This window comes from Brienomyrus brachyistius, chromosome 18, assembly GCF_023856365.1.
Source record: "Brienomyrus brachyistius isolate T26 chromosome 18, BBRACH_0.4, whole genome shotgun sequence".
In the NCBI taxonomy this organism is placed as follows: domain Eukaryota; kingdom Metazoa; phylum Chordata; class Actinopteri; order Osteoglossiformes; family Mormyridae; genus Brienomyrus; species Brienomyrus brachyistius.
The window spans coordinates 6,402,567-6,429,049 of NC_064550.1; the positions used below are offsets into that span (position 1 = coordinate 6,402,567).

Sequence of the window (26,483 nt, forward strand, 5' to 3'; positions counted from 1 at the left end):
CTTCTACAGCATCGCAGACGGAATGCTTTCCGGGCGTGTCGTAGCTGGGGTGTAGCACGTCGAGGGGAGATTTCATAGCGCCGGATGGGTCCCCAGTAGCACCTTTTGGTGCACCGTGCTGGGGGGGAAGACTCTGGCACTCTTTCACGTTGCCAGCACTCACATCAAGCAAAGGGGACCAGCAAGGAACGCCATACTGGCAGCAAGAAGCACAGCCTGAATGGCACTCAGGAGAACCAGCGCAGGGGGCACCAGGATTTGAACCTAGGACCTCTTGATCTGCAGTCAAATGCTCTACCACTGAGCTATACCCCCGCAGGCAGAGCAAAGGAGATGAGGTGGAAACACAAGCCACTTTGACACACTCTGTGGCTACTCTTTATGCAGCATTAAGCTGTAACCCAGTCATGAAAAAAAAAGCGACTTCTCCTTTAAGACACAGGGCAGTGCTGTACGGCACATAGGCGAAATGTGCCCTGAAGACGGAAGGCTTTGCCAGGTCTGACCTGAAGGGGCACCTGTGAGTATTTCTGTATGACAGGGCGCAAAGCACTGTCATAGGGGATCCCTGGTGGTCTAGTGGTCAGGATTTGGCGCTCTCACCGCCACGGCCCGGGTTCGATTCCCGGTCAGGGAAGTCCGGGGGTCTTTCTGGGCTTCTTTTTTTTTTTTTTTTTTTGTCTCTCCCTGCACTTCCCATTGTGACCCTTACGGCCAGCTTCTGACTTCCGGGACCTGAACGAGGCCCTCACAGCATTCCCAGTGCAGTCGCGCCCTCAGCTACCTTCTCACCCTTCTGTTTTTCACTCCTGGCCAATATAATGAGCAGCAGGGCATTTTCAAGTGAGCTGCACGACAGCACGGACATCCACTTGCATGGGAGAACACAGCGCATTCACCACGCAGGCCACGGGTCCTATCTGGCCTCTCACAATAAGGCAGAGTGAGTCACGATCAAGTTTTATTGACGGCGTGACTCTTCATGTTCACGTCTCGGAGGGTGATGGGCTTCTATGCGCCAAGAAGACAGCGCCCAGCGTGGGGCTCGAACCCACGACCCTGAGATTAAGAGTCTCATGCTCTACCGACTGAGCTAGCCGGGCCAACACACAGATGTCAGGGCTTCTGGACCGACAACTTTCTGAACCGGTTCTTCTCTGCGAAGTGCCTTCTGACTCCGAACCCCATAAAGCACAGCTGTGCTCATGTACTCGCTGTCTCCGTGGCGCAATTGGTTAGCGCGCTCGGCTATTAACCGAGTGGTTGGTGGTTCAAACCCACCCGGGGACGTGCTCTCTTTTTCCTCTCTGACTTGAAGCGGATGATCTCTCCATCAGTCTCCCTTTATGGTGCGTTGCATTATTTCTCTATTATCCTAGCATGCAATATCAGAGTTTTACCAGACTTGTTAGTCTCTTTGCTTTCTTTATAGTTTGCTTCTCAAAAAAAGAATATCGCTGTGAATCAACTAAAACAATTTTGCACTAAAATACTTTGTCTTTCTTCTTTCTTTGTCTCTGGGAAAAAACACTCTTGCGCCAAAACTGCTAAAACAACAACAAATTTGCGTGTGGTATACATGGCACAAAAAATGCAGCGCCATGCACTTCTACAGCATCGCAGACGGAATGCTTTCCGGGCGTGTCGTAGCTGGGGTGTAGCACGTCGAGGGGAGATTTCATAGCGCCGGATGGGTCCCCAGTAGCACCTTTTGGTGCACCGTGCTGGGGGGGAAGACTCTGGCACTCTTTCACGTTGCCAGCACTCACATCAAGCAAAGGGGACCAGCAAGGAACGCCATACTGGCAGCAAGAAGCACAGCCTGAATGGCACTCAGGAGAACCAGCGCAGGGGGCACCAGGATTTGAACCTAGGACCTCTTGATCTGCAGTCAAATGCTCTACCACTGAGCTATACCCCCGCAGGCAGAGCAAAGGAGATGAGGTGGAAACACAAGCCACTTTGACACACTCTGTGGCTACTCTTTATGCAGCATTAAGCTGTAACCCAGTCATGAAAAAAAAAAGCGACTTCTCCTTTAAGACACAGGGCAGTGCTGTACGGCACATAGGCGAAATGTGCCCTGAAGACGGAAGGCTTTGCCAGGTCTGACCTGAAGGGGCACCTGTGAGTATTTCTGTATGACAGGGCGCAAAGCACTGTCATGGGGGATCCCTGGTGGTCTAGTGGTCAGGATTTGGCGCTCTCACCGCCACGGCCCGGGTTCGATTCCCGGTCAGGGAAGTCTGGGGGTCTTTCTGGGCTTCTTTTTTTTTTTTTTTTTTTTTGTCTCTCCCTGCACTTCCCATTGTGACCCTTACGGCCAGCTTCTGACTTCCGGGACCTGAACGAGGCCCTCACAGCATTCCCAGTGCAGTCGCGCCCTCAGCTACCTTCTCACCCTTCTGTTTTTCACTCCTGGCCAATATAATGAGCAGCAGGGCATTTTCAAGTGAGCTGCACGACAGCACGGACATCCACTTGCATGGGAGAACACAGCGCATTCACCACGCAGGCCACGGGTCCTATCTGGCCTCTCACAAGAAGGCAGAGTGAGTCACGATCAAGTTTTATTGACGGCGTGACTCTTCATGTTCACGTCTCGGAGGGTGATGGGCTTCTAAGCGCCAAGAAGACAGCGCCCAGCGTGGGGCTCGAACCCACAACCCTGAGATTAAGAGTCTCATGCTCTACCGACTGAGCTAGCCAGGCCAACACACAGATGTCAGGGCTTCTGGACCGGCAACTTTCTGAACCGGTTCTTCTCTGCGAAGTGCCTTCTGACTCCGAACCCCATAAAGCAGAGCTGTGCTCATGTACTTGCTGTCTCCGTGGCGCAATCGGTTAGCGCGCTCGGCTGTTAACCGAGAGGTTGGTGGTTCAAACCCACCCGGGGACGTGCTCTCTTTTTCCTCTCTGACTTGAAGCGGATGATCTCTCCATCAGTCTCCCTTTATGGTGCGTTGCATTATTTCTCTATTATCCTAGCATGCAATATCAGAGTTTTACCAGACTTGTTATTCTCTTTGCTTTCTTTATAGTTTGCCTCTCAAAAAAAGAATATCGCTGTGAATCAACTAAAACAATTTTGCACTAAAATACTTTGTCTTTCTTCTTTCTTTGTCTCTGGGAAAAAACACTCTTGCGCCAAAACTGCTAAAACAACAACAAATTTGCGTGTGGTATACATGGCACAAAAAATGCAGCGCCATGCACTTCTACAGCATCGCAGACGGAATGCTTTCCGGGCGTGTCGTAGCTGGGGTGTAGCACGTCGAGGGGAGATTTCATAGCGCCGGATGGGTCCCCAGTAGCACCTTTTGGTGCACCGTGCTGGGGGGGAAGACTCTGGCACTCTTTCACGTTGCCAGCACTCACATCAAGCAAAGGGGACCAGCAAGGAACGCCATACTGGCAGCAAGAAGCACAGCCTGAATGGCACTCAGGAGAACCAGCGCAGGGGGCACCAGGATTTGAACCTAGGACCTCTTGATCTGCAGTCAAATGCTCTACCACTGAGCTATACCCCCGCAGGCAGAGCAAAGGAGATGAGGTGGAAACACAAGCCACTTTGACACACTCTGTGGCTACTCTTTATGCAGCATTAAGCTGTAACCCAGTCATGAAAAAAAAAGCGACTTCTCCTTTAAGACACAGGGCAGTGCTGTACGGCACATAGGCGAAATGTGCCCTGAAGACGGAAGGCTTTGCCAGGTCTGACCTGAAGGGGCACCTGTGAGTATTTCTGTATGACAGGGCGCAAAGCAGCGTCATGGGGGATCCCTGGTGGTCTAGTGGTCAGGATTTGGCGCTCTCACCGCCACGGCCCGGGTTCGATTCCCGGTCAGGGAAGTCCGGGGGTCTTTCTGGGCTTCTTGTTTTTTTTTTTTTTTTTTTTGTCTCTCCCTGCACTTCCCATTGTGACCCTTACGGCCAGCTTCTGACTTCCGGGACCTGAACGAGGCCCTCACAGCATTCCCAGTGCAGTCGCGCCCTCAGCTACCTTCTCACCCTTCTGTTATTCACTCCAGGCCAATATAATGAGCAGCAGGGCATTTTCAAGTGAGCTGCACGACAGCACGGACATCCACTTGCATGGGAGAACACAGCGCATTCACCACGCAGGCCACGGGTCCTATCTGGCCTCTCACAAGAAGGCAGAGTGAGTCACGATCAAGTTTTATTGACGGCGTGACTCTTCATGTTCACGTCTCGGAGGGTGATGGGCTTCTAAGCGCCAAGAAGACAGCGCCCAGCGTGGGGCTCGAACCCACAACCCTGAGATTAAGAGTCTCATGCTCTACCGACTGAGCTAGCCAGGCCAACACACAGATGTCAGGGCTTCTGGACCGGCAACTTTCTGAACCGGTTCTTCTCTGCGAAGTGCCTTCTGACTCCGAACCCCATAAAGCAGAGCTGTGCTCATGTACTCGCTGTCTCCGTGGCGCAATCGGTTAGCGCGCTCGGCTGTTAACCGAGAGGTTGGTGGTTCAAACCCACCCGGGGACGTGCTCTCTTTTTCCTCTCTGACTTGAAGCGGATGATCTCTCCATCAGTCTCCCTTTATGGTGCGTTGCATTATTTCTCTATTATCCTAGCATGCAATATCAGAGTTTTACCAGACTTGTTATTCTCTTTGCTTTCTTTATAGTTTGCCTCTCAAAAAAAGAATATCGCTGTGAATCAACTAAAACAATTTTGCACTAAAATACTTTGTCTTTCTTCTTTCTTTGTCTCTGGGAAAAAACACTCTTGCGCCAAAACTGCTAAAACAACAACAAATTTGCGTGTGGTATACATGGCACAAAAAATGCAGCGCCATGCACTTCTACAGCATCGCAGACGGAATGCTTTCCGGGCGTGTCGTAGCTGGGGTGTAGCACGTCGAGGGGAGATTTCATAGCGCCGGATGGGTCCCCAGTAGCACCTTTTGGTGCACCGTGCTGGGGGGGAAGACTCTGGCACTCTTTCACGTTGCCAGCACTCACATCAAGCAAAGGGGACCAGCAAGGAACGCCATACTGGCAGCAAGAAGCACAGCCTGAATGGCACTCAGGAGAACCAGCGCAGGGGGCACCAGGATTTGAACCTAGGACCTCTTGATCTGCAGTCAAATGCTCTACCACTGAGCTATACCCCCGCAGGCAGAGCAAAGGAGATGAGGTGGAAACACAAGCCACTTTGACACACTCTGTGGCTACTCTTTATGCAGCATTAAGCTGTAACCCAGTCATGAAAAAAAAAGCGACTTCTCCTTTAAGACACAGGGCAGTGCTGTACGGCACATAGGCGAAATGTGCCCTGAAGACGGAAGGCTTTGCCAGGTCTGACCTGAAGGGGCACCTGTGAGTATTTCTGTATGACAGGGCGCAAAGCAGCGTCATGGGGGATCCCTGGTGGTCTAGTGGTCAGGATTTGGCGCTCTCACCGCCACGGCCCGGGTTCGATTCCCGGTCAGGGAAGTCCGGGGGTCTTTCTGGGCTTCTTGTTTTTTTTTTTTTTTTTTTTGTCTCTCCCTGCACTTCCCATTGTGACCCTTACGGCCAGCTTCTGACTTCCGGGACCTGAACGAGGCCCTCACAGCATTCCCAGTGCAGTCGCGCCCTCAGCTACCTTCTCACCCTTCTGTTATTCACTCCAGGCCAATATAATGAGCAGCAGGGCATTTTCAAGTGAGCTGCACGACAGCACGGACATCCACTTGCATGGGAGAACACAGCGCATTCACCACGCAGGCCACGGGTCCTATCTGGCCTCTCACAAGAAGGCAGAGTGAGTCACGATCAAGTTTTATTGACGGCGTGACTCTTCATGTTCACGTCTCGGAGGGTGATGGGCTTCTAAGCGCCAAGAAGACAGCGCCCAGCGTGGGGCTCGAACCCACAACCCTGAGATTAAGAGTCTCATGCTCTACCGACTGAGCTAGCCAGGCCAACACACAGATGTCAGGGCTTCTGGACCGGCAACTTTCTGAACCGGTTCTTCTCTGCGAAGTGCCTTCTGACTCCGAACCCCATAAAGCAGAGCTGTGCTCATGTACTCGCTGTCTCCGTGGCGCAATCGGTTAGCGCGCTCGGCTGTTAACCGAGAGGTTGGTGGTTCAAACCCACCCGGGGACGTGCTCTCTTTTTCCTCTCTGACTTGAAGCGGATGATCTCTCCATCAGTCTCCCTTTATGGTGCGTTGCATTATTTCTCTATTATCCTAGCATGCAATATCAGAGTTTTACCAGACTTGTTATTCTCTTTGCTTTCTTTATAGTTTGCCTCTCAAAAAAAGAATATCGCTGTGAATCAACTAAAACAATTTTGCACTAAAATACTTTGTCTTTCTTCTTTCTTTGTCTCTGGGAAAAAACACTCTTGCGCCAAAACTGCTAAAACAACAACAAATTTGCGTGTGGTATACATGGCACAAAAAATGCAGCGCCATGCACTTCTACAGCATCGCAGACGGAATGCTTTCCGGGCGTGTCGTAGCTGGGGTGTAGCACGTCGAGGGGAGATTTCATAGCGCCGGATGGGTCCCCAGTAGCACCTTTTGGTGCACCGTGCTGGGGGGGAAGACTCTGGCACTCTTTCACGTTGCCAGCACTCACATCAAGCAAAGGGGACCAGCAAGGAACGCCATACTGGCAGCAAGAAGCACAGCCTGAATGGCACTCAGGAGAACCAGCGCAGGGGGCACCAGGATTTGAACCTAGGACCTCTTGATCTGCAGTCAAATGCTCTACCACTGAGCTATACCCCCGCAGGCAGAGCAAAGGAGATGAGGTGGAAACACAAGCCACTTTGACACACTCTGTGGCTACTCTTTATGCAGCATTAAGCTGTAACCCAGTCATGAAAAAAAAAGCGACTTCTCCTTTAAGACACAGGGCAGTGCTGTACGGCACATAGGCGAAATGTGCCCTGAAGACGGAAGGCTTTGCCAGGTCTGACCTGAAGGGGCACCTGTGAGTATTTCTGTATGACAGGGCGCAAAGCAGCGTCATGGGGGATCCCTGGTGGTCTAGTGGTCAGGATTTGGCGCTCTCACCGCCACGGCCCGGGTTCGATTCCCGGTCAGGGAAGTCCGGGGGTCTTTCTGGGCTTCTTGTTTTTTTTTTTTTTTTTTTTGTCTCTCCCTGCACTTCCCATTGTGACCCTTACGGCCAGCTTCTGACTTCCGGGACCTGAACGAGGCCCTCACAGCATTCCCAGTGCAGTCGCGCCCTCAGCTACCTTCTCACCCTTCTGTTATTCACTCCAGGCCAATATAATGAGCAGCAGGGCATTTTCAAGTGAGCTGCACGACAGCACGGACATCCACTTGCATGGGAGAACACAGCGCATTCACCACGCAGGCCACGGGTCCTATCTGGCCTCTCACAAGAAGGCAGAGTGAGTCACGATCAAGTTTTATTGACGGCGTGACTCTTCATGTTCACGTCTCGGAGGGTGATGGGCTTCTATGCGCCAAGAAGACAGCACCCAGCGTGGGGCTCGAACCCACGACCCTGAGATTAAGAGTCTCATGCTCTACCGACTGAGCTAGCCGGGCAAACACACAGATGTCAGGGCTTCTGGACCGACAACTTTCTGAACCGGTTCTTCTCTGCGAAGTGCCTTCTGACTCCGAACCCCATAAAGCACAGCTGTGCTCATGTACTCGCTGTCTCCGTGGCGCAATCGGTTAGCGCGCTCGGCTGTTAACCGAGAGGTTGGTGGTTCAAACCCACCCGGGGACGTGCTCTCTTTTTCCTCTCTGACTTGAAGCGGATGATCTCTCCATCAGTCTCCCTTTATGGTGCGTTGCATTATTTCTCTATTATCCTAGCATGCAATATCAGAGTTTTACCAGACTTGTTAGTCTCTTTGCTTTCTTTATAGTTTGCCTCTCAAAAAAAGAATATCGCTGTGAATCAACTAAAACAATTTTGCACTAAAATACTTTGTCTTTCTTCTTTCTTTGTCTCTGGGAAAAAACACTCTTGCGCCAAAACTGCTAAAACAACAACAAATTTGCGTGTGGTATACATGGCACAAAAAATGCAGCGCCATGCACTTCTACAGCATCGCAGACGGAATGCTTTCCGGGCGTGTCGTAGCTGGGGTGTAGCACGTCGAGGGGAGATTTCATAGCGCCGGATGGGTCCCCAGTAGCACCTTTTGGTGCACCGTGCTGGGGGGGAAGACTCTGGCACTCTTTCACGTTGCCAGCACTCACATCAAGCAAAGGGGACCAGCAAGGAACGCCATACTGGCAGCAAGAAGCACAGCCTGAATGGCACTCAGGAGAACCAGCGCAGGGGGCACCAGGATTTGAACCTAGGACCTCTTGATCTGCAGTCAAATGCTCTACCACTGAGCTATACCCCCGCAGGCAGAGCAAAGGAGATGAGGTGGAAACACAAGCCACTTTGACACACTCTGTGGCTACTCTTTATGCAGCATTAAGCTGTAACCCAGTCATGAAAAAAAAAGCGACTTCTCCTTTAAGACACAGGGCAGTGCTGTACGGCACATAGGCGAAATGTGCCCTGAAGACGGAAGGCTTTGCCAGGTCTGACCTGAAGGGGCACCTGTGAGTATTTCTGTATGACAGGGCGCAAAGCACTGTCATGGGGGATCCCTGGTGGTCTAGTGGTCAGGATTTGGCGCTCTCACCACCACGGCCCGGGTTCGATTCCCGGTTAGGGAAGTCCGGGGGTCTTTCTGGGCTTCTTTTTTTTTTTTTTTTTTTTGTCTCTCCCTGCACTTCCCATTGTGACCCTTACGGCCAGCTTCTGACTTCCGGGACCTGAACGAGGCCCTCACAGCATTCCCAGTGCAGTCGCGCCCTCAGCTACCTTCTCACCCTTCTGTTTTTCACTCCTGGCCAATATAATGAGCAGCAGGGCATTTTCAAGTGAGCTGCACGACAGCACGGACATCCACTTGCATGGGAGAACACAGCGCATTCACCACGCAGGCCACGGGTCCTATCTGGCCTCTCACAAGAAGGCAGAGTGAGTCACGATCAAGTTTTATTGACGGCGTGACTCTTCATGTTCACGTCTCGGAGGGTGATGGGCTTCTATGTGCCAAGAAGACAGCGCCCAGCGTGGGGCTCGAACCCACGACCCTGAGATTAAGAGTCTCATGCTCTACCGACTGAGCTAGCCAGGCCAACACACAGATGTCAGGGCTTCTGGACCGGCAACTTTCTGAACCGGTTCTTCTCTGCGAAGTGCCTTCTGACTCCGAACCCCATAAAGCAGAGCTGTGCTCATGTACTCGCTGTCTCCGTGGCGCAATCGGTTAGCGCGCTCGGCTGTTAACCGAGAGGTTGGTGGTTCAAACCCACCCGGGGACGTGCTCTCTTTTTCCTCTCTGACTTGAAGCGGATGATCTCTCCATCAGTCTCCCTTTATGGTGCGTTGCATTATTTCTCTATTATCCTAGCATGCAATATCAGAGTTTTACCAGACTCTTTGCTTTCTTTATAGTTTGCCTCTCAAAAAAAGAATATCGCTGTGAATCAACTAAAACAATTTTGCACTAAAATACTTTGTCTTTCTTCTTTCTTTGTCTCTGGGAAAAAACACTCTTGCGCCAAAACTGCTAAAACAACAACAAATTTGCGTGTGGTATACATGGCACAAAAAATGCAGCGCCATGCACTTCTACAGCATCGCAGACGGAATGCTTTCCGGGCGTGTCGTAGCTGGGGTGTAGCACGTCGAGGGGAGATTTCATAGCGCCGGATGGGTCCCCAGTAGCACCTTTTGGTGCACCGTGCTGGGGGGGAAGACTCTGGCACTCTTTCACGTTGCCAGCACTCACATCAAGCAAAGGGGACCAGCAAGGAATGCCATACTGGCAGCAAGAAGCACAGCCTGAATGGCACTCAGGAGAACCAGCGCAGGGGGCACCAGGATTTGAACCTAGGACCTCTTGATCTGCAGTCAAATGCTCTACCACTGAGCTATACCCCCGCAGGCAGAGCAAAGGAGATGAGGTGGAAACACAAGCCACTTTGAAACACTCTGTGGCTACTCTTTATGCAGCATTAAGCTGTAACCCAGTCATGAAAAAAAAAGCGACTTCTCCTTTAAGACACAGGGCAGTGCTGTACGGCACATAGGCGAAATGTGCCCTGAAGACGGAAGGCTTTGCCAGGTCTGACCTGAAGGGGCACCTGTGAGTATTTCTGTATGACAGGGCGCAAAGCACTGTCATGGTGGATCCCTGGTGGTCTAGTGGTCAGGATTTGGCGCTCTCACCGCCACGGCCCGGGTTCGATTCCCGGTCAGGGAAGTCTGGGGGTCTTTCTGGGCTTCTTTTTTTTTTTTTTTTTTTTTTGTCTCTCCCTGCACTTCCCATTGTGACCCTTACGGCCAGCTTCTGACTTCCGGGACCTGAACGAGGCCCTCACAGCATTCCCAGTGCAGTCGCGCCCTCAGCTACCTTCTCACCCTTCTGTTTTTCACTCCTGGCCAATATAATGAGCAGCAGGGCATTTTCAAGTGAGCTGCACGACAGCACGGACATCCACTTGCATGGGAGAACACAGCGCATTCACCACGCAGGCCACGGGTCCTATCTGGCCTCTCACAAGAAGGCAGAGTGAGTCACGATCAAGTTTTATTGACGGCGTGACTCTTCATGTTCACGTCTCGGAGGGTGATGGGCTTCTAAGCGCCAAGAAGACAGCGCCCAGCGTGGGGCTCGAACCCACGACCCTGAGATTAAGAGTCCCATGCTCTACCGACTGAGCTAGCCAGGCCAACACACAGATGTCAGGGCTTCTGGACCGGCAACTTTCTGAACCGGTTCTTCTCTGCGAAGTGCCTTCTGACTCCGAACCCCATAAAGCAGAGCTGTGCTCATGTACTCGCTGTCTCCGTGGCGCAATCGGTTAGCGCGCTCGGCTGTTAACCGAGAGGTTGGTGGTTCAAACCCACCCGGGGACGTGCTCTCTTTTTCCTCTCTGACTTGAAGCGGATGATCTCTCCATCAGTCTCCCTTTATGGTGCGTTGCATTATTTCTCTATTATCCTAGCATGCAATATCAGAGTTTTACCAGACTTGTTAGTCTCTTTGCTTTCTTTATAGTTTGCCTCTCAAAAAAAGAATATCGCTGTGAATCAACTAAAACAATTTTGCACTAAAATACTTTGTCTTTCTTCTTTCTTTGTCTCTGGGAAAAAACACTCTTGCGCCAAAACTGCTAAAACAACAACAAATTTGCGTGTGGTATACATGGCACAAAAAATGCAGCGCCATGCACTTCTACAGCATCGCAGACGGAATGCTTTCCGGGCGTGTCGTAGCTGGGGTGTAGCACGTCGAGGGGAGATTTCATAGCGCCGGATGGGTCCCCAGTAGCACCTTTTGGTGCACCGTGCTGGGGGGGAAGACTCTGGCACTCTTTCACGTTGCCAGCACTCACATCAAGCAAAGGGGACCAGCAAGGAACGCCATACTGGCAGCAAGAAGCACAGCCTGAATGGCACTCAGGAGAACCAGCGCAGGGGGCACCAGGATTTGAACCTAGGACCTCTTGATCTGCAGTCAAATGCTCTACCACTGAGCTATACCCCCGCAGGCAGAGCAAAGGAGATGAGGTGGAAACACAAGCCACTTTGACACACTCTGTGGCTACTCTTTATGCAGCATTAAGCTGTAACCCAGTCATGAAAAAAAAAGCGACTTCTCCTTTAAGACACAGGGCAGTGCTGTACGGCACATAGGCGAAATGTGCCCTGAAGACGGAAGGCTTTGCCAGGTCTGACCTGAAGGGGCACCTGTGAGTATTTCTGTATGACAGGGCGCAAAGCAGTGTCATGGGGGATCCCTGGTGGTCTAGTGGTCAGGATTTGGCGCTCTCACCGCCACGGCCCGGGTTCGATTCCCGGTCAGGGAAGTCCGGGGGTCTTTCTGGGCTTCTTTTTTTTTTTTTTTTTTTTTGTCTCTCCCTGCACTTCCCATTGTGACCCTTACGGCCAGCTTCTGACTTCCGGGACCTGAACGAGGCCCTCACAGCATTCCCAGTGCAGTCGCGCCCTCAGCTACCTTCTCACCCTTCTGTTTTTCACTCCTGGCCAATATAATGAGCAGCAGGGCATTTTCAAGTGAGCTGCACGACAGCACGGACATCCACTTGCATGGGAGAACACAGCGCATTCACCACGCAGGCCACAGGTCCTATCTGGCCTCTCACAAGAAGGCAGAGTGAGTCACGATCAAGTTTTATTGACGGCGTGACTCTTCATGTTCACGTCTCGGAGGGTGATGGGCTTCTATGTGCCAAGAAGACAGCGCCCAGCGTGGGGCTCGAACCCACGACCCTGAGATTAAGAGTCTCATGCTCTACCGACTGAGCTAGCCAGGCCAACACACAGATGTCAGGGCTTCTGGACCAGCAACTTTCTGAACCGGTTCTTCTCTGCGAAGTGCCTTCTGACTCCGAACCCCATAAAGCACAGCTGTGCTCATGTACTCGCTGTCTCCGTGGCGCAATCGGTTAGCGCGCTCGGCTGTTAACCGAGAGGTTGGTGGTTCAAACCCACCCGGGGACGTGCTCTCTTTTTCCTCTCTGACTTGAAGCGGATGATCTCTCCATCAGTCTCCCTTTATGGTGCGTTGCATTATTTCTCTATTATCCTAGCATGCAATATCAGAGTTTTACCAGACTTGTTAGTCTCTTTGCTTTCTTTATAGTTTGCCTCTCAAAAAAAGAATATCGCTGTGAATCAACTAAAACAATTTTGCACTAAAATACTTTGTCTTTCTTCTTTCTTTGTCTCTGGGAAAAAACACTCTTGCGCTAAAACTGCTAAAACAACAACAAATTTGCGTGTGGTATACATGGCACAAAAAATGCAGCGCCATGCACTTCTACAGCATCGCAGACGGAATGCTTTCCGGGCGTGTCGTAGCTGGGGTGTAGCACGTCGAGGGGAGATTTCATAGCGCCGGATGGGTCCCCAGTAGCACCTTTTGGTGCACCGTGCTGGGGGGGAAGACTCTGGCACTCTTTCACGTTGCCAGCACTCACATCAAGCAAAGGGGACCAGCAAGGAACGCCATACTGGCAGCAAGAAGCACAGCCTGAATGGCACTCAGGAGAACCAGCGCAGGGGGCACCAGGATTTGAACCTAGGACCTCTTGATCTGCAGTCAAATGCTCTACCACTGAGCTATACCCCCGCAGGCAGAGCAAAGGAGATGAGGTGGAAACACAAGCCACTTTGACACACTCTGTGGCTACTCTTTATGCAGCATTAAGCTGTAACCCAGTCATGAAAAAAAAAGCGACTTCTCCTTTAAGACACAGGGCAGTGCTGTACGGCACATAGGCGAAATGTGCCCTGAAGACGGAAGGCTTTGCCAGGTCTGACCTGAAGGGGCACCTGTGAGTATTTCTGTATGACAGGGCGCAAAGCACTGTCATGGGGGATCCCTGGTGGTCTAGTGGTCAGGATTTGGCGCTCTCACCGCCACGGCCCGGGTTCGATTCCCGGTCAGGGAAGTCCGGGGGTCTTTCTGGGCTTCTTTTTTTTTTTTTTTTTTTTTTTTGTCTCTCCCTGCACTTCCCATTGTGACCCTTACGGCCAGCTTCTGACTTCCGGGACCTGAACGAGGCCCTCACAGCATTCCCAGTGCAGTCGCGCCCTCAGCTACCTTCTCACCCTTCTGTTTTTCACTCCTGGCCAATATAATGAGCAGCAGGGCATTTTCAAGTGAGCTGCACGACAGCACGGACATCCACTTGCATGGGAGAACACAGCGCATTCACCACGCAGGCCACGGGTCCTATCTGGCCTCTCACAAGAAGGCAGAGTGAGTCACGATCAAGTTTTATTGACGGCGTGACTCTTCATGTTCACGTCTCGGAGGGTGATGGGCTTCTATGCGCCAAGAAGACAGCGCCCAGCGTGGGGCTCGAACCCACGACCCTGAGATTAAGAGTCTCATGCTCTTCCGACTGAGCTAGCCGGGGCAACACACAGATGTCAGGGCTTCTGGACCGACTACTTTCTGAACCGGTTCTTCTCTGCGAAGTGCCTTCTGACTCCGGACCCCATAAAGCACAGCTGTGCTCATGTACTCGCTGTCTCCGTGGCGCAATCGGTTAGCGCGCTCGGCTGTTAACCGAGAGGTTGGTGGTTCAAACCCACCTGGGGACGTGCTCTCTTTTTCCTCTCTGACTTGAAGCGGATGATCTCTCCATCAGTCTCCCTTTATGGTGCGTTGCATTATTTCTCTATTATCCTAGCATGCAATATCAGAGTTTTACCAGACTTGTTAGTCTCTTTGCTTTCTTTATAGTTTGCTTCTCAAAAAAAGAATATCGCTGTGAATCAACTAAAACAATTTTGCACTAAAATACTTTGTCTTTCTTCTTTCTTTGTCTCTGGGAAAAAACACTCTTGCGCCAAAACTGCTAAAACAACAACAAATTTGCGTGTGGTATACATGGCACAAAAAATGCAGCGCCATGCACTTCTACAGCATCGCAGACGGAATGCTTTCCGGGCGTGTCGTAGCTGGGGTGTAGCACGTCGAGGGGAGATTTCATAGCGCCGGATGGGTCCCCAGTAGCACCTTTTGGTGCACCGTGCTGGGGGGGAAGACTCTGGCACTCTTTCACGTTGCCAGCACTCACATCAAGCAAAGGGGACCAGCAAGGAACGCCATACTGGCAGCAAGAAGCACAGCCTGAATGGCACTCAGGAGAACCAGCGCAGGGGGCACCAGGATTTGAACCTAGGACCTCTTGATCTGCAGTCAAATGCTCTACCACTGAGCTATACCCCCGCAGGCAGAGCAAAGGAGATGAGGTGGAAACACAAGCCACTTTGACACACTCTGTGGCTACTCTTTATGCAGCATTAAGCTGTAACCCAGTCATGAAAAAAAAAGCGACTTCTCCTTTAAGACACAGGGCAGTGCTGTACGGCACATAGGCGAAATGTGCCCTGAAGACGGAAGGCTTTGCCAGGTCTGACCTGAAGGGGCACCTGTGAGTATTTCTGTATGACAGGGCGCAAAGCAGTGTCATGGGGGATCCCTGGTGGTCTAGTGGTCAGGATTTGGCGCTCTCACCGCCACGGCCCGGGTTCGATTCCCGGTCAGGGAAGTCCGGGGGTCTTTCTGGGCTTCTTTTTTTTTTTTTTTTTTTTTTATCTCCCCCTGCACTTCCCATTGTGACCCTTACGGCCAGCTTCTGACTTCCGGGACCTGAACGAGGCCCTCACAGCATTCCCAGTGCAGTCGCGCCCTCAGCTACCTTCTCACCCTTCTGTTTTTCACTCCTGGCCAATATAATGAGCAGCAGGGCATTTTCAAGTGAGCTGCACGACAGCACGGACATCCACTTGCATGGGAGAACACAGCGCATTCACCACGCAGGCCACGGGTCCTATCTGGCCTCTCACAAGAAGGCAGAGTGAGTCACGATCAAGTTTTATTGACGGCGTGACTCTTCATGTTCACGTCTCGGAGGGTGATGGGCTTCTATGTGCCAAGAAGACAGCGCCCAGCGTGGGGCTCGAACCCACGACCCTGAGATTAAGAGTCTCATGCTCTACCGACTGAGCTAGCCGGGCCAACACACAGATGTCAGGGCTTCTGGACCGGCAACTTTCTGAACCGGTTCTTCTCTGCGAAGTGCCTTCTGACTCCGAACCCCATAAAGCACAGCTGTGCTCATGTACTCGCTGTCTCCGTGGCGCAATCGGTTAGCGCACTCGGCTGTTAACCGAGAGGTTGGTGGTTCAAACCCACCCGGGGACGTGCTCTCTTTTTCCTCTCTGACTTGAAGCGGATGATCTCTCCATCAGTCTCCCTTTATGGTGCGTTGCATTATTTCTCTATTATCCTAGCATGCAATATCAGAGTTTTACCAGACTTGTTAGTCTCTTTGCTTTCTTTATAGTTTGCCTCTCAAAAAAAGAATATCGCTGTGAATCAACTAAAACAATTTTGCACTAAAATACTTTGTCTTTCTTCTTTCTTTGTCTCTGGGAAAAAACACTCTTGCGCCAAAACTGCTAAAACAACAACAAATTTGCGTGTGGTATACATGGCACAAAAAATGCAGCGCCATGCACTTCTACAGCATCGCAGACGGAATGCTTTCCGGGCGTGTCGTAGCTGGGGTGTAGCACGTCGAGGGGAGATTTCATAGCGCCGGATGGGTCCCCAGTAGCACCTTTTGGTGCACCGTGCTGGGGGGGAAGACTCTGGCACTCTTTCACGTTGCCAGCACTCACATCAAGCAAAGGGGACCAGCAAGGAACGCCATACTGGCAGCAAGAAGCACAGCCTGAATGGCACTCAGGAGAACCAGCGCAGGGGGCACCAGGATTTGAACCTAGGACCGCTTGATCTGCAGTCAAATGCTCTACCACTGAGCTATACCCCCGCAGGCAGAGCAAAGGAGATGAGGTGGAAACACAAGCCACTTTGACACACTCTGTGGCTACTCTTTATGCAGCATTAAGCTGTAACCCAGTCATGAAAAAAAAAGCGACTTCTCCTTTAAGACATAGGGCAGTGCTGTACGGCACATAGGCGAAATGTGCCCTGAAGACGGAAGGCTTTGCCAGGTCTGACCTGAAGGGGCACCTGTGAGTATTTCTGTATGACAGGGCGCAAAGCACTGTCATGGGGGATCCCTGGTGGTCTAGTGGTCAGGATTTGGCGCTCTCACCGCCACGGCCCGGGTTCGATTCCCGGTCAGGGAAGTCCGGGGGTCTTTCTGGGCTTCTTTTTTTTTTTTTTTTTTTTTTGTCTCTCCCCGCACTTCACATTGTGACTCTTACGGCCAGCTTCTGACTTCCGGGACCTGAACGAGGCCCTCACAGCATTCCCAGTGCAGTCGCGCCCTCAGCTACCTTCTCACCCTTCTGTTTTTCACTCCTGGCCAATATAATGAGCAGCAGGGCATTTTCAAGTGAGCTGCACGACAGCACGGACATGCACTTGCATGGGAGAACACAGCGCATTCACCACGCAGGCCACGGGTCCTATCTGGCCTCTCACAAGAAGGCAGAGTGAGTCACGATCAAGTTTTATTGACGGCGTGACTCTTCATGTTCACGTCTCGGAGGGTGATGGGCTTCTAAGCGCCAAGAAGACAGCGCCCAGCGTGGGGCTCGAACCCACGACCCTGAGATTAAGAGTCTCATGCTCTACCGACTGAGCTAGCCGGGCCAACAGACAGATGTCGGGGCTTCTGGACCGGCAACTTTCTGAACCGGTTCTTCTCTGCGAAGTGCCTTCTGACTCCGAACCCCATAAAGCACAGCTGTGCTCATGTACTCGCTGTCTCCGTGGCGCGATCGGTTAGCGCGCTCGGCTGTTAACCGAGAGTTTGGTGGTTCAAACCCACCTGAGGACGTGCTCTCTTTTTCCTCTCTGACTTGAAGCGGATGATCTCTCCATCAGTCTCCCTTTATGGTGCGTTGCATTATTTCTCTATTATCCTAGCATGCAATATCAGAGTTTTACCAGACTTGTTAGTCTCTTTGCTTTCTTTATAGTTTGCCTCTCAAAAAAAGAATATCGCTGTGAATCAACTAAAACAATTTTGCACTAAAATACTTTGTCTTTCTTCTTTCTTTGTCTCTGGGAAAAAACACTCTTGCGCCAAAACTGCTAAAACAACAACAAATTTGCGTGTGGTATACATGGCACAAAAAACGCAGCGCCATGCACTTCTACAGCATCGCAGACAAAATGCTTTCCGGGCGTGTTGTAGCTGGGGTGTATCACGTCGAGGGGAGATTTCATAGTGCCGGATGGGTCCCCAGTAGCACCTTTTGGTGCACCGTGCTGGGAGGGAAGACTCTGGCACTCTTTCACGTTGCCAGCACTCACATCAAGCAAAGGGGACCAGCAAGGAACGCCATACTGGCAGAAAGAAGCACAGCCTGAATGGCACTCAGGAGGACCAGCGCAGGGGGCACCAGGATTTGAACCTAGGACCTCTTGATCTGCAGTCAAATGCTCTACCACTGAGCTATACCCCCGCAGGCAGAGCAAAGGAGATGAGGTGGAAACACAAGCCATTTTGACACACTCTGTGGCTACTCTTTATGCAGCATTAAGCTGTAACCCAGTCATGAAAAAAAAAGCGACTTCTCCTTTAAGACACAGGGCAGTGCTGTACGGCACATAGGCGAAATGTGCCCTGAAGACGGAAGGCTTTGCCAGGTCTGACCTGAAGGGGCACCTGTGAGTATTTCTGTATGACAGGGCACAAAGCACTGTCATGGGGGATCCCTGGTGGTCTAGTGGTCAGGATTTGGCGCTCTCACCGCCACGGCATGGGTTCGATTCCCGGTCAGGGAAGTCCGGGGGTCTTTCTGGGCTTTTTTTTTTTTTTTTTTTTGTCTCTCCCTGCACTTCCCATTGTGACCCTTACGGCCAGCTTCTGACTTCCGGGACCTGAACGAGGCCCTCACAGCATTCCCAGTGCAGTCGCGCCCTCAGCTACCTTCTCACCCTTCTGTTTTTCACTCCTGGCCAATATAATGAGCAGCAGGGCATTTTCAAGTGAGCTGCACGACAGCACGGACATCCACTTGCATGGGAGAACACAGCGCATTCACCACGCAGGCCACGGGTCCTATCTGGCCTCTCACAGGAAGGCAGAGTGAGTCACGATCAAGTTTTATTGACGGCGTGACTCTTCATGTTCACGTCTCGGAGGGTGATGGGCTTCTATGCGCCAAGAAGACAGCGCCCAGCGTGGGGCTCGAACCCACGACCCTGAGATTAAGAGTCTCATGCTCTACCGACTGAGCTAGCCGGGCCAACACACAGATGTCAGGGCTTCTGGACCGGCAACTTTCTGAACCGGTTCTTCTCTGCGAAGTGCCTTCTGACTCCGAACCCCATAAAGCACAGCTGTGCTCATGTACTCGCTGTCTCCGTGGCGCAATCGGTTAGCGCGCTCGGCTGTTAACCGAGAGGTTGGTGGTTCAAACCCACCCGGGGACGTGCTCTCTTTTTCCTCTCTGACTTGAAGCGGATGATCTCTCCATCAGTCTCCCTTTATGGTGCGTTGCATTATTTCTCTATTATCCTAGCATGCAATATCAGAGTTTTACCAGACTTGTTAGTCTCTTTGCTTTCTTTATAGTTTGCTTCTCAAAAAAAGAATATCGCTGTGAATCAACTAAAACAATTTTGCACTAAAATACTTTGTCTTTCTTCTTTCTTTGTCTCTGGGAAAAAACACTCTTGCGCCAAAACTGCTAAAACAACAACAAATTTGCGTGTGGTATACATGGCACAAAAAATGCAGCGCCATGCACTTCTACAGCATCGCAGACGGAAGGCTTTCCGGGCGTGTCGTAGCTGGGGTGTAGCACGTCGAGGGGAGATTTCATAGCGCCGGATGGGTCCCCAGTAGCACCTTTTGGTGCACCGTGCTGGGGGGGAAGACTCTGGCACTCTTTCACATTGCCAGCACTCACATCAAGCAAAGGGGACCAGCAAGGAACGCCATACTGGCAGCAAGAAGCACAGCCTGAATGGCACTCAGGAGAACCAGCGCAGGGGGCACCAGGATTTGAACCTAGGACCTCTTGATCTGCAGTCAAATGCTCTACCACTGAGCTATACCCCCGCAGGCAGAGCAAAGGAGATGAGGTGGAAACACAAGCCACTTTGACACACTCTGTGGCTACTCTTTATGCAGCATTAAGCTGTAACCCAGTCATGAAAAAAAAAGCGACTTCTCCTTTAAGACACAGGGCAGTGCTGTACGGCATTAAGGCGAAATGTGCCCTGAAGACGGAAGGCTTTGCCAGGTCTGACCTGAAGGGGCACCTGTGAGTATTTCTGTATGACAGGGCGCAAAGCACTGTCATGGGGGATCCCTGGTGGTCTAGTGGTCAGGATTTGGCGCTCTCACCGCCACGGCCCGGGTTCGATTCCCGGTCAGGGAAGTCCGGGGGTCTTTCTGGGCTTCTTTTTTTTTTTTTTTTTTTGTCTCTCCCCGCACTTCCCATTGTGACCCTTACGGCCAGCTTCTGACTTCCGGGACCTGAACGAGGCCCTCACAGCATTCCCAGTGCAGTCGCGCCCTCAGCTACCTTCTCACCCTTCTGTTTTTCACTCCTGGCCAATATAATGAGCAGCAGGGCATTTTCAAGTGAGCTGCACGACAGCACGGACATGCACTTGCATGGGAGAACACAGCGCATTCACCACGCAGGCCACGGGTCCTATCTGGCCTCTCACAAGAAGGCAGAGTGAGTCACGATCAAGTTTTATTGACGGCGTGACTCTTCATGTTCACGTCTCGGAGGGTGATGGGCTTCTAAGCGCCAAGAAGACAGCGCCCAGCGTGGGGCTCGAACCCACGACCCTGAGATTAAGAGTCTCATGCTCTACCGACTGAGCTAGCCGGGCCAACACACAGATGTCGGGGCTTCTGGACCGGCAACTTTCTGAACCGGTTCTTCTCTGCGAAGTGCCTTCTGACTCCGAACCCCATAAAGCACAGCTGTGCTCATGTACTCGCTGTCTCCGTGGCGCGATCGGTTAGCGCGCTCGGCTGTTAACCGAGAGTTTGGTGGTTCAAACCCACCCGAGGACGTGCTCTCTTTTTCCTCTCTGACTTGAAGCGGATGATCTCTCCATCAGTCTCCCTTTATGGTGCGTTGCATTATTTCTCTATTGTCCTAGCATGCAATATCAGAGTTTTACCAGACTTGTTAGTCTCTTTGCTTTCTTTATAGTTTGCCTCTCAAAAAAAGAATATCGCTGTGAATCAACTAAAACAATTTTGCACTAAAATACTTTGTCTTTCTTCTTTCTTTGTCTCTGGGAAAAAACACTCTTGCGCCAAAACTGCTAAAACAACAACAAATTTGCGTGTGGTATACATGGCACAAAAAACGCAGCGCCATGCACTTCTACAGCATCGCAGACAAAATGCTTTCCGGGCGTGTTGTAGCTGGGGTGTATCACGTCGAGGGGAGATTTCATAGTGCCGGATGGGTCCCCAGTAGCACCTTTTGGTGCACCGTGCTGGGAGGGAAGACTCTGGCACTCTTTCACGTTGCCAGCACTCACATCAAGCAAAGGGGACCAGCAAGGAACGCCATACTGGCAGAAAGAAGCACAGCCTGAATGGCACTCAGGAGGACCAGCGCAGGGGGCACCAGGATTTGAACCTAGGACCTCTTGATCTGCAGTCAAATGCTCTACCACTGAGCTATACCCCCGCAGGCAGAGCAAAGGAGATGAGGTGGAAACACAAGCCATTTTGACACACTCTGTGGCTACTCTTTATGCAGCATTAAGCTGTAACCCAGTCATGAAAAAAAAAGCGACTTCTCCTTTAAGACACAGGGCAGTGCTGTACGGCACATAGGCGAAATGTGCCCTGAAGACGGAAGGCTTTGCCAGGTCTGACCTGAAGGGGCACCTGTGAGTATTTCTGTATGACAGGGCGCAAAGCACTGTCATGGGGGATCCCTGGTGGTCTAGTGGTCAGGATTTGGCACTCTCACCGCCACGGCCCGGGTTCGATTCCCAGTCAGGGAAGTCCGGTGGTCTTTCTTGGCTTCTTTTTTTTTTTTTTTTTTTTGTATCTCCCTGCACTTCCCATTGTGACCCTTACGGCCAGCTTCTGACTTCCGGGACCTGAACGAGGCCCTCACAGCATTCCCAGTGCAGTCGCGCCCTCAGCTACCTTCTCACCCTTCTGTTTTTCACTCCTGGCCTATATAATGAGCAGCAGGGCATTTTCAAGTGAGCTGCACGACAGCACGGACATCCACTTGCATGGGAGAACACAGCGCATTCACCACGCAGGCCACGGGTCCTATCTGGCCTCTCACAAGAAGGCAGAGTGAGTCACGATCAAGTTTTATTGACGGCGTGACTCTTCATGTTCACGTCTCGGAGGGTGATGGGCTTCTATGCGCCAAGAAGACAGCGCCCAGCGTGGGGCTCGAACCCACGACCCTGAGATTAAGAGTCTCATGCTCTACCGACTGAGCTAGCCGGGCCAACACACAGATGTCAGGGCTTCTGGACCGGCAACTTTCTGAACCGGTTCTTCTCTGCGAAGTGCCTTCTGACTCCGAACCCCATAAAGCACAGCTGTGCTCATGTACTCGCTGTCTCCGTGGCGCAATCGGTTAGCGCGCTCGGCTGTTAACCGAGAGGTTGGTGGTTCAAACCCACCCGGGGACGTGCTCTCTTTTTCCTCTCTGACTTGAAGCGGATGATCTCTCCATCAGTCTCCCTTTATGGTGCGTTGCATTATTTCTCTATTATCCTAGCATGCAATATCAGAGTTTTACCAGACTTGTTAGTCTCTTTGCTTTCTTTATAGTTTGCCTCTCAAAAAAAGAATATCGCTGTGAATCAACTAAAACAATTTTGCACTAAAATACTTTGTCTTTCTTCTTTCTTTGTCTCTGGGAAAAAACACTCTTGCGCCAAAACTGCTAAAACAACAACAAATTTGCGTGTGGTATACATGGCACAAAAAACGCAGCGCCATGCACTTCTACAGCATCGCAGACAAAATGCTTTCCGGGCGTGTTGTAGCTGGGGTGTATCACGTCGAGGGGAGATTTCATAGTGCCGGATGGGTCCCCAGTAGCACCTTTTGGTGCACCGTGCTGGGAGGGAAGACTCTGGCACTCTTTCACGTTGCCAGCACTCACATCAAGCAAAGGGGACCAGCAAGGAACGCCATACTGGCAGCAAGAAGCACAGCCTGAATGGCACTCAGGAGGACCAGCGCAGGGGGCACCAGGATTTGAACCTAGGACCTCTTGATCTGCAGTCAAATGCTCTACCACTGAGCTATACCCCCGCAGGCAGAGCAAAGGAGATGAGGTGGAAACACAAGCCATTTTGACACACTCTGTGGCTACTCTTTATGCAGCATTAAGCTGTAACCCAGTCATGAAAAAAAATGCGACTTCTCCTTTAAGACACAGGGCAGTGCTGTACGGCACATAGGCGAAATGTGCCCTGAAGACGGAAGGCTTTGCCAGGTCTGACCTGAAGGGGCACCTGTGAGTATTTCTGTATGACAGGGCGCAAAGCACTGTCATGGGGGATCCCTGGTGGTCTAGTGGTCAGGATTTGGCACTCTCACCGCCACGGCCCGGGTTCGATTCCCAGTCAGGGAAGTCCGGTGGTCTTTCTTGGCTTCTTTTTTTTTTTTTTTTTTGTCTCTCCCTGCACTTCCCATTGTGACCCTTACGGCCAGCTTCTGACTTCCGGGACCTGAACGAGGCCCTCACAGCATTCCCAGTGCAGTCGCGCCCTCAGCTACCTTCTCACCCTTCTGTTTTTCACTCCTGGCCTATATAATGAGCAGCAGGGCATTTTCAAGTGAGCTGCACGACAGCACGGACATCCACTTGCATGGGAGAACACAGCGCATTCACCACGCAGGCCACGGGTCCTATCTGGCCTCTCACAAGAAGGCAGAGTGAGTCACGATCAAGTTTTATTGACGGCGTGACTCTTCATGTTCACGTCTCGGAGGGTGATGGGCTTCTATGCGCCAAGAAGACAGCGCCCAGCGTGGGGCTCGAACCCACGACCCTGAGATTAAGAGTCTCATGCTCTACCGACTGAGCTAGCCGGGCCAACACACAGATGTCAGGGCTTCTGGACCGGCAACTTTCTGAACCGGTTCTTCTCTGCGAAGTGCCTTCTGACTCCGAACCCCATAAAGCACAGCTGTGCTCATGTACTCGCTGTCTCCGTGGCGCAATCGGTTAGCGCGCTCGGCTGTTAACCGAGAGGTTGGTGGTTCAAACCCACCCGGGGACGTGCTCTCTTTTTCCTCTCTGACTTGAAGCGGATGATCTCTCCATCAGTCTCCCTTTATGGTGCGTTGCATTATTTCTCTATTATCCTAGCATGCAATATCAGAGTTTTACCAGACTTGTTAGTCTCTTTGCTTTCTTTATAGTTTGCCTCTCAAAAAAAGAATATCGCTGTGAATCAACTAAAACAATTTTGCACTAAAATACTTTGTCTTTCTTCTTTCTTTGTCTCTGGGAAAAAACACTCTTGCGCCAAAACTGCTAAAACAACAACAAATTTGCGTGTGGTATACATGGCACAAAAAACGCAGCGCCATGCACTTCTACAGCATCGCAGACAAAATGCTTTCCGGGCGTGTTGTAGCTGGGGTGTATCACGTCGAGGGGAGATTTCATAGTGCCGGATGGGTCCCCAGTAGCACCTTTTGGTGCACCGTGCTGGGAGGGAAGACTCTGGCACTCTTTCACGTTGCCAGCACTCACATCAAGCAAAGGGGACCAGCAAGGAACGCCATACTGGCAGCAAGAAGCACAGCCTGAATGGCACTCAGGAGGACCAGCGCAGGGGGCACCAGGATTTGAACCTAGGACCTCTTGATCTGCAGTCAAATGCTCTACCACTGAGCTATACCCCCGCAGGCAGAGCAAAGGAGATGAGGTGGAAACACAAGCCATTTTGACACACTCTGTGGCTACTCTTTATGCAGCATTAAGCTGTAACCCAGTCATGAAAAAAAATGCGACTTCTCCTTTAAGACACAGGGCAGTGCTGTACGGCACATAGGCGAAATGTGCCCTGAAGACGGAAGGCTTTGCCAGGTCTGACCTGAAGGGGCACCTGTGAGTATTTCTGTATGACAGGGCGCAAAGCACTGTCATGGGGGATCCCTGGTGGTCTAGTGGTCAGGATTTGGTGCTCTCACCGCCACGGCCCGGGTTCGATTCCCGGTCAGGGAAGTCCGGGGGTCTTTCTGGGCTTCTTTTTTTTTTTTTTTTTTTTTTGTCTCTCCCTGCACTTCCCATTGTGACCCTTACGGCCAGCTTCTGACTTCCGGGACCTGAACGAGGCCCTCACAGCATTCCCAGTGCAGTCGCGCCCTCAGCTACCTTCTCACCCTTCTGTTTTTCACTCCTGGCCAATATAATGAGCAGCAGGGCATTTTCAAGTGAGCTGCACGACAGCACGGACATCCACTTGCATGGGAGAACACAGCGCATTCACCACGCAGGTCACGGGTCCTATCTGGCCTCTCACAAGAAGGCAGAGTGAGTCACAATCAAGTTTTATTGACGGCGTGACTCTTCATGTTCACGTCTCGGAGGGTGATGGGCTTCTAAGCGCCAAGAAGACAGCGCCCAGCGTGGGGCTCGAACCCACGACCCTGAGATTAAGAGTCTCATGCTCTACCGACTGAGCTAGCCAGGCCAACACACAGATGTCAGGGCTTCTGGACCGGCAACTTTCTGAACCGGTTCTTCTCTGCGAAGTGCCTTCTGACTCCGAACCCCATAAAGCACAGCTGTGCTCATGTACTCGCTGTCTCCGTGGCGCAATCGGTTAGCGCGCTCGGCTGTTAACCGAGAGGTTGGTGGTTCAAACCCTCCCGGGGACGTGCTCTCTTTTTCCTCTCTGACTTGAAGCGGATGATCTCTCCATCAGTCTCCCTTTATGGTGCGTTGCATTATTTCTCTATTATCCTAGCATGCAATATCAGAGTTTTACCAGACTTGTTAGTCTCTTTGCTTTCTTTATAGTTTGCCTCTCGAAAAAAGAATATCGCTGTGAATCAACTAAAACAATTTTGCACTAAAATACTTTGTCTTTCTTCTTTCTTTGTCTCTGGGAAAAAACACTCTTGCGCCAAAACTGCTAAAACAACAACAAATTTGCGTGTGGTATACATGGCACAAAAAACGCAGCGCCATGCACTTCTACAGCATCGCAGACGGAATGCTTTCCGGGCGTGTCGTAGCTGGGGTGTAGCACGTCGAGGGGAGATTTCATAGCGCCGGATGGGTCCCCAGTAGCACCTTTTGGTGCACCGTGCTGGGGGGGAAGACTCTGGCACTCTTTCACGTTGCCAGCACTCACATCAAGCAAAGGGGACCAGCAAGGAACGCCATACTGGCAGCAAGAAGCACAGCCTGAACGGCACTCAGGAGAACCAGCGCAGGGGGCACCAGGATTTGAACCTAGGACCTCTTGATCTGCAGTCAAATGCTCTACCACTGAGCTATACCCCCGCAGGCAGAGCAAAGGTGATGAGGTGGAAACACAAGCCACTTTGACACACTCTGTGGCTACTCTTTATGCAGCATTAAGCTGTAACCCAGTCATGAAAAAAAAAGCGACTTCTCCTTTAAGACACAGGGCAGTGCTGTACGGCACATAGGCGAAATGTGCCCTGAAGACGGAAGGCTTTGCCAGGTCTGACCTGAAGGGGCACCTGTGAGTATTTCTGTATGACAGGGCGCAAAGCACTGTCATGGGGGATCCCTGGTGGTCTAGTGTTCAGGATTTGGCGCTCTCACCGCCACGGCCCGGGTTCGATTCCCGGTCAGGGAAGTCCGGGGGTCTTTCTGGGCTTCTTTTTTTTTTTTTTTTTTGTCTCTCCCTGCACTTCCCATTGTGACCCTTACGGCCAGCTTCTGACTTCCGGGACCTGAACGAGGCCCTCACAGCATTCCCAGT

The 26,483-nt window shown here is 51.6% G+C and overlaps 61 non-coding genes across 61 annotated transcripts; 28 read left to right on the forward strand and 33 right to left on the reverse strand.

The window, feature by feature from the left end:
- Positions 1 to 243: 243 nt before the first annotated feature.
- trnac-gca (transfer RNA cysteine (anticodon GCA)) lies at positions 244 to 315 on the reverse strand. Its single transcript has one exon. It is a non-coding gene; the product is annotated as a tRNA-Cys (tRNA).
- Positions 316 to 565: 250 nt separating this feature from the next.
- trnae-cuc (transfer RNA glutamic acid (anticodon CUC)) lies at positions 566 to 637 on the forward strand. The gene has a single exon. It is a non-coding gene; the product is annotated as a tRNA-Glu (tRNA).
- Positions 638 to 1,030: 393 nt separating this feature from the next.
- Positions 1,031 to 1,103, reverse strand: trnak-cuu (transfer RNA lysine (anticodon CUU)). The gene has a single exon. It is a non-coding gene; the product is annotated as a tRNA-Lys (tRNA).
- Positions 1,104 to 1,216: 113 nt separating this feature from the next.
- On the forward strand, positions 1,217 to 1,290 carry trnan-auu (transfer RNA asparagine (anticodon AUU)). The gene has a single exon. It is a non-coding gene; the product is annotated as a tRNA-Asn (tRNA).
- A 559-nt stretch (positions 1,291 to 1,849) lies between these two features.
- Positions 1,850 to 1,921, reverse strand: trnac-gca (transfer RNA cysteine (anticodon GCA)). The gene has a single exon. It is a non-coding gene; the product is annotated as a tRNA-Cys (tRNA).
- Positions 1,922 to 2,172: 251 nt separating this feature from the next.
- trnae-cuc (transfer RNA glutamic acid (anticodon CUC)) lies at positions 2,173 to 2,244 on the forward strand. The gene has a single exon. It is a non-coding gene; the product is annotated as a tRNA-Glu (tRNA).
- Positions 2,245 to 2,639: 395 nt separating this feature from the next.
- Positions 2,640 to 2,712, reverse strand: trnak-cuu (transfer RNA lysine (anticodon CUU)). The gene has a single exon. It is a non-coding gene; the product is annotated as a tRNA-Lys (tRNA).
- A 113-nt stretch (positions 2,713 to 2,825) lies between these two features.
- Positions 2,826 to 2,899, forward strand: trnan-guu (transfer RNA asparagine (anticodon GUU)). The gene has a single exon. It is a non-coding gene; the product is annotated as a tRNA-Asn (tRNA).
- Positions 2,900 to 3,458: 559 nt separating this feature from the next.
- trnac-gca (transfer RNA cysteine (anticodon GCA)) lies at positions 3,459 to 3,530 on the reverse strand. Its single transcript has one exon. It is a non-coding gene; the product is annotated as a tRNA-Cys (tRNA).
- Positions 3,531 to 3,780: 250 nt separating this feature from the next.
- On the forward strand, positions 3,781 to 3,852 carry trnae-cuc (transfer RNA glutamic acid (anticodon CUC)). The gene has a single exon. It is a non-coding gene; the product is annotated as a tRNA-Glu (tRNA).
- Positions 3,853 to 4,249: 397 nt separating this feature from the next.
- Positions 4,250 to 4,322, reverse strand: trnak-cuu (transfer RNA lysine (anticodon CUU)). The gene has a single exon. It is a non-coding gene; the product is annotated as a tRNA-Lys (tRNA).
- A 113-nt stretch (positions 4,323 to 4,435) lies between these two features.
- Positions 4,436 to 4,509, forward strand: trnan-guu (transfer RNA asparagine (anticodon GUU)). The gene has a single exon. It is a non-coding gene; the product is annotated as a tRNA-Asn (tRNA).
- Positions 4,510 to 5,068: 559 nt separating this feature from the next.
- trnac-gca (transfer RNA cysteine (anticodon GCA)) lies at positions 5,069 to 5,140 on the reverse strand. The gene has a single exon. It is a non-coding gene; the product is annotated as a tRNA-Cys (tRNA).
- A 250-nt stretch (positions 5,141 to 5,390) lies between these two features.
- trnae-cuc (transfer RNA glutamic acid (anticodon CUC)) lies at positions 5,391 to 5,462 on the forward strand. The gene has a single exon. It is a non-coding gene; the product is annotated as a tRNA-Glu (tRNA).
- Positions 5,463 to 5,859: 397 nt separating this feature from the next.
- On the reverse strand, positions 5,860 to 5,932 carry trnak-cuu (transfer RNA lysine (anticodon CUU)). The gene has a single exon. It is a non-coding gene; the product is annotated as a tRNA-Lys (tRNA).
- A 113-nt stretch (positions 5,933 to 6,045) lies between these two features.
- Positions 6,046 to 6,119, forward strand: trnan-guu (transfer RNA asparagine (anticodon GUU)). Its single transcript has one exon. It is a non-coding gene; the product is annotated as a tRNA-Asn (tRNA).
- A 559-nt stretch (positions 6,120 to 6,678) lies between these two features.
- trnac-gca (transfer RNA cysteine (anticodon GCA)) lies at positions 6,679 to 6,750 on the reverse strand. Its single transcript has one exon. It is a non-coding gene; the product is annotated as a tRNA-Cys (tRNA).
- A 250-nt stretch (positions 6,751 to 7,000) lies between these two features.
- trnae-cuc (transfer RNA glutamic acid (anticodon CUC)) lies at positions 7,001 to 7,072 on the forward strand. Its single transcript has one exon. It is a non-coding gene; the product is annotated as a tRNA-Glu (tRNA).
- A 397-nt stretch (positions 7,073 to 7,469) lies between these two features.
- On the reverse strand, positions 7,470 to 7,542 carry trnak-cuu (transfer RNA lysine (anticodon CUU)). The gene has a single exon. It is a non-coding gene; the product is annotated as a tRNA-Lys (tRNA).
- A 113-nt stretch (positions 7,543 to 7,655) lies between these two features.
- trnan-guu (transfer RNA asparagine (anticodon GUU)) lies at positions 7,656 to 7,729 on the forward strand. The gene has a single exon. It is a non-coding gene; the product is annotated as a tRNA-Asn (tRNA).
- A 559-nt stretch (positions 7,730 to 8,288) lies between these two features.
- trnac-gca (transfer RNA cysteine (anticodon GCA)) lies at positions 8,289 to 8,360 on the reverse strand. Its single transcript has one exon. It is a non-coding gene; the product is annotated as a tRNA-Cys (tRNA).
- A 716-nt stretch (positions 8,361 to 9,076) lies between these two features.
- On the reverse strand, positions 9,077 to 9,149 carry trnak-cuu (transfer RNA lysine (anticodon CUU)). The gene has a single exon. It is a non-coding gene; the product is annotated as a tRNA-Lys (tRNA).
- Positions 9,150 to 9,262: 113 nt separating this feature from the next.
- On the forward strand, positions 9,263 to 9,336 carry trnan-guu (transfer RNA asparagine (anticodon GUU)). Its single transcript has one exon. It is a non-coding gene; the product is annotated as a tRNA-Asn (tRNA).
- Positions 9,337 to 9,886: 550 nt separating this feature from the next.
- On the reverse strand, positions 9,887 to 9,958 carry trnac-gca (transfer RNA cysteine (anticodon GCA)). Its single transcript has one exon. It is a non-coding gene; the product is annotated as a tRNA-Cys (tRNA).
- A 250-nt stretch (positions 9,959 to 10,208) lies between these two features.
- Positions 10,209 to 10,280, forward strand: trnae-cuc (transfer RNA glutamic acid (anticodon CUC)). Its single transcript has one exon. It is a non-coding gene; the product is annotated as a tRNA-Glu (tRNA).
- Positions 10,281 to 10,676: 396 nt separating this feature from the next.
- Positions 10,677 to 10,749, reverse strand: trnak-cuu (transfer RNA lysine (anticodon CUU)). Its single transcript has one exon. It is a non-coding gene; the product is annotated as a tRNA-Lys (tRNA).
- A 113-nt stretch (positions 10,750 to 10,862) lies between these two features.
- On the forward strand, positions 10,863 to 10,936 carry trnan-guu (transfer RNA asparagine (anticodon GUU)). The gene has a single exon. It is a non-coding gene; the product is annotated as a tRNA-Asn (tRNA).
- A 559-nt stretch (positions 10,937 to 11,495) lies between these two features.
- Positions 11,496 to 11,567, reverse strand: trnac-gca (transfer RNA cysteine (anticodon GCA)). Its single transcript has one exon. It is a non-coding gene; the product is annotated as a tRNA-Cys (tRNA).
- A 250-nt stretch (positions 11,568 to 11,817) lies between these two features.
- trnae-cuc (transfer RNA glutamic acid (anticodon CUC)) lies at positions 11,818 to 11,889 on the forward strand. The gene has a single exon. It is a non-coding gene; the product is annotated as a tRNA-Glu (tRNA).
- Positions 11,890 to 12,284: 395 nt separating this feature from the next.
- Positions 12,285 to 12,357, reverse strand: trnak-cuu (transfer RNA lysine (anticodon CUU)). Its single transcript has one exon. It is a non-coding gene; the product is annotated as a tRNA-Lys (tRNA).
- Positions 12,358 to 12,470: 113 nt separating this feature from the next.
- On the forward strand, positions 12,471 to 12,544 carry trnan-guu (transfer RNA asparagine (anticodon GUU)). Its single transcript has one exon. It is a non-coding gene; the product is annotated as a tRNA-Asn (tRNA).
- Positions 12,545 to 13,103: 559 nt separating this feature from the next.
- Positions 13,104 to 13,175, reverse strand: trnac-gca (transfer RNA cysteine (anticodon GCA)). Its single transcript has one exon. It is a non-coding gene; the product is annotated as a tRNA-Cys (tRNA).
- A 250-nt stretch (positions 13,176 to 13,425) lies between these two features.
- On the forward strand, positions 13,426 to 13,497 carry trnae-cuc (transfer RNA glutamic acid (anticodon CUC)). Its single transcript has one exon. It is a non-coding gene; the product is annotated as a tRNA-Glu (tRNA).
- A 398-nt stretch (positions 13,498 to 13,895) lies between these two features.
- trnak-cuu (transfer RNA lysine (anticodon CUU)) lies at positions 13,896 to 13,969 on the reverse strand. The gene has a single exon. It is a non-coding gene; the product is annotated as a tRNA-Lys (tRNA).
- A 112-nt stretch (positions 13,970 to 14,081) lies between these two features.
- Positions 14,082 to 14,155, forward strand: trnan-guu (transfer RNA asparagine (anticodon GUU)). Its single transcript has one exon. It is a non-coding gene; the product is annotated as a tRNA-Asn (tRNA).
- Positions 14,156 to 14,714: 559 nt separating this feature from the next.
- On the reverse strand, positions 14,715 to 14,786 carry trnac-gca (transfer RNA cysteine (anticodon GCA)). Its single transcript has one exon. It is a non-coding gene; the product is annotated as a tRNA-Cys (tRNA).
- A 250-nt stretch (positions 14,787 to 15,036) lies between these two features.
- trnae-cuc (transfer RNA glutamic acid (anticodon CUC)) lies at positions 15,037 to 15,108 on the forward strand. The gene has a single exon. It is a non-coding gene; the product is annotated as a tRNA-Glu (tRNA).
- A 396-nt stretch (positions 15,109 to 15,504) lies between these two features.
- trnak-cuu (transfer RNA lysine (anticodon CUU)) lies at positions 15,505 to 15,577 on the reverse strand. The gene has a single exon. It is a non-coding gene; the product is annotated as a tRNA-Lys (tRNA).
- A 113-nt stretch (positions 15,578 to 15,690) lies between these two features.
- Positions 15,691 to 15,764, forward strand: trnan-guu (transfer RNA asparagine (anticodon GUU)). Its single transcript has one exon. It is a non-coding gene; the product is annotated as a tRNA-Asn (tRNA).
- Positions 15,765 to 16,323: 559 nt separating this feature from the next.
- trnac-gca (transfer RNA cysteine (anticodon GCA)) lies at positions 16,324 to 16,395 on the reverse strand. The gene has a single exon. It is a non-coding gene; the product is annotated as a tRNA-Cys (tRNA).
- Positions 16,396 to 16,645: 250 nt separating this feature from the next.
- On the forward strand, positions 16,646 to 16,717 carry trnae-cuc (transfer RNA glutamic acid (anticodon CUC)). The gene has a single exon. It is a non-coding gene; the product is annotated as a tRNA-Glu (tRNA).
- A 396-nt stretch (positions 16,718 to 17,113) lies between these two features.
- Positions 17,114 to 17,186, reverse strand: trnak-cuu (transfer RNA lysine (anticodon CUU)). The gene has a single exon. It is a non-coding gene; the product is annotated as a tRNA-Lys (tRNA).
- Positions 17,187 to 17,299: 113 nt separating this feature from the next.
- On the forward strand, positions 17,300 to 17,373 carry trnan-guu (transfer RNA asparagine (anticodon GUU)). The gene has a single exon. It is a non-coding gene; the product is annotated as a tRNA-Asn (tRNA).
- Positions 17,374 to 17,932: 559 nt separating this feature from the next.
- On the reverse strand, positions 17,933 to 18,004 carry trnac-gca (transfer RNA cysteine (anticodon GCA)). Its single transcript has one exon. It is a non-coding gene; the product is annotated as a tRNA-Cys (tRNA).
- A 713-nt stretch (positions 18,005 to 18,717) lies between these two features.
- Positions 18,718 to 18,790, reverse strand: trnak-cuu (transfer RNA lysine (anticodon CUU)). Its single transcript has one exon. It is a non-coding gene; the product is annotated as a tRNA-Lys (tRNA).
- Positions 18,791 to 18,903: 113 nt separating this feature from the next.
- Positions 18,904 to 18,977, forward strand: trnan-guu (transfer RNA asparagine (anticodon GUU)). Its single transcript has one exon. It is a non-coding gene; the product is annotated as a tRNA-Asn (tRNA).
- Positions 18,978 to 19,536: 559 nt separating this feature from the next.
- trnac-gca (transfer RNA cysteine (anticodon GCA)) lies at positions 19,537 to 19,608 on the reverse strand. Its single transcript has one exon. It is a non-coding gene; the product is annotated as a tRNA-Cys (tRNA).
- Positions 19,609 to 19,858: 250 nt separating this feature from the next.
- trnae-cuc (transfer RNA glutamic acid (anticodon CUC)) lies at positions 19,859 to 19,930 on the forward strand. The gene has a single exon. It is a non-coding gene; the product is annotated as a tRNA-Glu (tRNA).
- Positions 19,931 to 20,323: 393 nt separating this feature from the next.
- trnak-cuu (transfer RNA lysine (anticodon CUU)) lies at positions 20,324 to 20,396 on the reverse strand. Its single transcript has one exon. It is a non-coding gene; the product is annotated as a tRNA-Lys (tRNA).
- A 113-nt stretch (positions 20,397 to 20,509) lies between these two features.
- On the forward strand, positions 20,510 to 20,583 carry trnan-guu (transfer RNA asparagine (anticodon GUU)). The gene has a single exon. It is a non-coding gene; the product is annotated as a tRNA-Asn (tRNA).
- Positions 20,584 to 21,142: 559 nt separating this feature from the next.
- trnac-gca (transfer RNA cysteine (anticodon GCA)) lies at positions 21,143 to 21,214 on the reverse strand. Its single transcript has one exon. It is a non-coding gene; the product is annotated as a tRNA-Cys (tRNA).
- Positions 21,215 to 21,930: 716 nt separating this feature from the next.
- On the reverse strand, positions 21,931 to 22,003 carry trnak-cuu (transfer RNA lysine (anticodon CUU)). The gene has a single exon. It is a non-coding gene; the product is annotated as a tRNA-Lys (tRNA).
- Positions 22,004 to 22,116: 113 nt separating this feature from the next.
- trnan-guu (transfer RNA asparagine (anticodon GUU)) lies at positions 22,117 to 22,190 on the forward strand. Its single transcript has one exon. It is a non-coding gene; the product is annotated as a tRNA-Asn (tRNA).
- A 559-nt stretch (positions 22,191 to 22,749) lies between these two features.
- Positions 22,750 to 22,821, reverse strand: trnac-gca (transfer RNA cysteine (anticodon GCA)). Its single transcript has one exon. It is a non-coding gene; the product is annotated as a tRNA-Cys (tRNA).
- A 714-nt stretch (positions 22,822 to 23,535) lies between these two features.
- Positions 23,536 to 23,608, reverse strand: trnak-cuu (transfer RNA lysine (anticodon CUU)). Its single transcript has one exon. It is a non-coding gene; the product is annotated as a tRNA-Lys (tRNA).
- Positions 23,609 to 23,721: 113 nt separating this feature from the next.
- Positions 23,722 to 23,795, forward strand: trnan-guu (transfer RNA asparagine (anticodon GUU)). The gene has a single exon. It is a non-coding gene; the product is annotated as a tRNA-Asn (tRNA).
- Positions 23,796 to 24,354: 559 nt separating this feature from the next.
- On the reverse strand, positions 24,355 to 24,426 carry trnac-gca (transfer RNA cysteine (anticodon GCA)). Its single transcript has one exon. It is a non-coding gene; the product is annotated as a tRNA-Cys (tRNA).
- Positions 24,427 to 24,676: 250 nt separating this feature from the next.
- trnae-cuc (transfer RNA glutamic acid (anticodon CUC)) lies at positions 24,677 to 24,748 on the forward strand. The gene has a single exon. It is a non-coding gene; the product is annotated as a tRNA-Glu (tRNA).
- Positions 24,749 to 25,144: 396 nt separating this feature from the next.
- Positions 25,145 to 25,217, reverse strand: trnak-cuu (transfer RNA lysine (anticodon CUU)). Its single transcript has one exon. It is a non-coding gene; the product is annotated as a tRNA-Lys (tRNA).
- A 113-nt stretch (positions 25,218 to 25,330) lies between these two features.
- On the forward strand, positions 25,331 to 25,404 carry trnan-guu (transfer RNA asparagine (anticodon GUU)). The gene has a single exon. It is a non-coding gene; the product is annotated as a tRNA-Asn (tRNA).
- Positions 25,405 to 25,963: 559 nt separating this feature from the next.
- trnac-gca (transfer RNA cysteine (anticodon GCA)) lies at positions 25,964 to 26,035 on the reverse strand. The gene has a single exon. It is a non-coding gene; the product is annotated as a tRNA-Cys (tRNA).
- Positions 26,036 to 26,483: the final 448 nt, after the last annotated feature.